The sequence below is a fragment of the Ovis canadensis genome, chromosome 2, assembly GCF_042477335.2.
Source record: "Ovis canadensis isolate MfBH-ARS-UI-01 breed Bighorn chromosome 2, ARS-UI_OviCan_v2, whole genome shotgun sequence".
NCBI lineage: Eukaryota > Metazoa > Chordata > Mammalia > Artiodactyla > Bovidae > Ovis > Ovis canadensis.
The window spans coordinates 30,812,339-30,813,107 of record NC_091246.1 but is presented as its reverse complement, the minus strand read 5'-3'; the positions used below and the strand labels follow the sequence as shown (position 1 = coordinate 30,813,107).

Genomic DNA, 769 nt, shown 5'->3' with positions numbered 1-769 from the left:
CTGTTCCTCCCTTCCTTCTTAGCTACCAAATCTCGTTGCTGTTTAAACTTTTACATATAGTTAGATAGCATCACTGACTCTCTAATGAACATGAATCTGAGCAAACTCCAGGAGACAGTAAAGAACAGGGAAGCCTGGCATACTACCGTCCATGGAGTCGTGAAGAGTGGGACGTGACTTAGCCACTGAACAATGACAACAAACCTTTTACATATAGAAAGTGAAAGTGAAGTCGCTCAGTTGTGTCTGACTCTTTGCGACCCCGTGAACTGAAGCCCACCAGGCTCCTCCGTCCTTGGGATTCTCCAGGCAAGAATACTGGAGTGGGTTGCCATTTCATTCTCCAGGGGATCTTCCCAACCTAGGGATCGAACCCAGGTCTCCTGCATTGCAGGCAGACGCTTTAACCTCTGAGCCACCAGGGAAGCCCTTTACATATAGTGTCTCATTTAATTCTCAAGTAACACTTGTGAAGCACAGTGATTAATTTTATGTGTCAGTTTGACTGGGTCATGGGTGCTCACATATATAGTCAAGCATTACTCTGGGCATATCCGTGAAGGTGTTTCTGGACGAGATGAACATTGCTGTTGCAGAGAGAGTAACGTAGATCACCCTCCTAATGTGTGTGGGCCTCATCCAGTCAGTTGAAAACCTGGATAGAACAAAAAGACTGACCCCCCTTTGAGTAAGAAAGTACTCTTTCTCCTGGATGGCCTACAAACAGGGACATCAGCTTTTTCCTGTCTTCAGACTCTAACTGAAACAC

The 769-nt window shown here is 45.8% G+C and overlaps 1 non-coding gene across 1 annotated transcript; it reads right to left on the bottom strand.

The window, feature by feature from the left end:
* Positions 1-353: 353 nt before the first annotated feature.
* On the bottom strand, positions 354-425 carry TRNAC-GCA (transfer RNA cysteine (anticodon GCA)). Its single transcript has one exon. It is a non-coding gene; the product is annotated as a tRNA-Cys (tRNA).
* Positions 426-769: the final 344 nt, after the last annotated feature.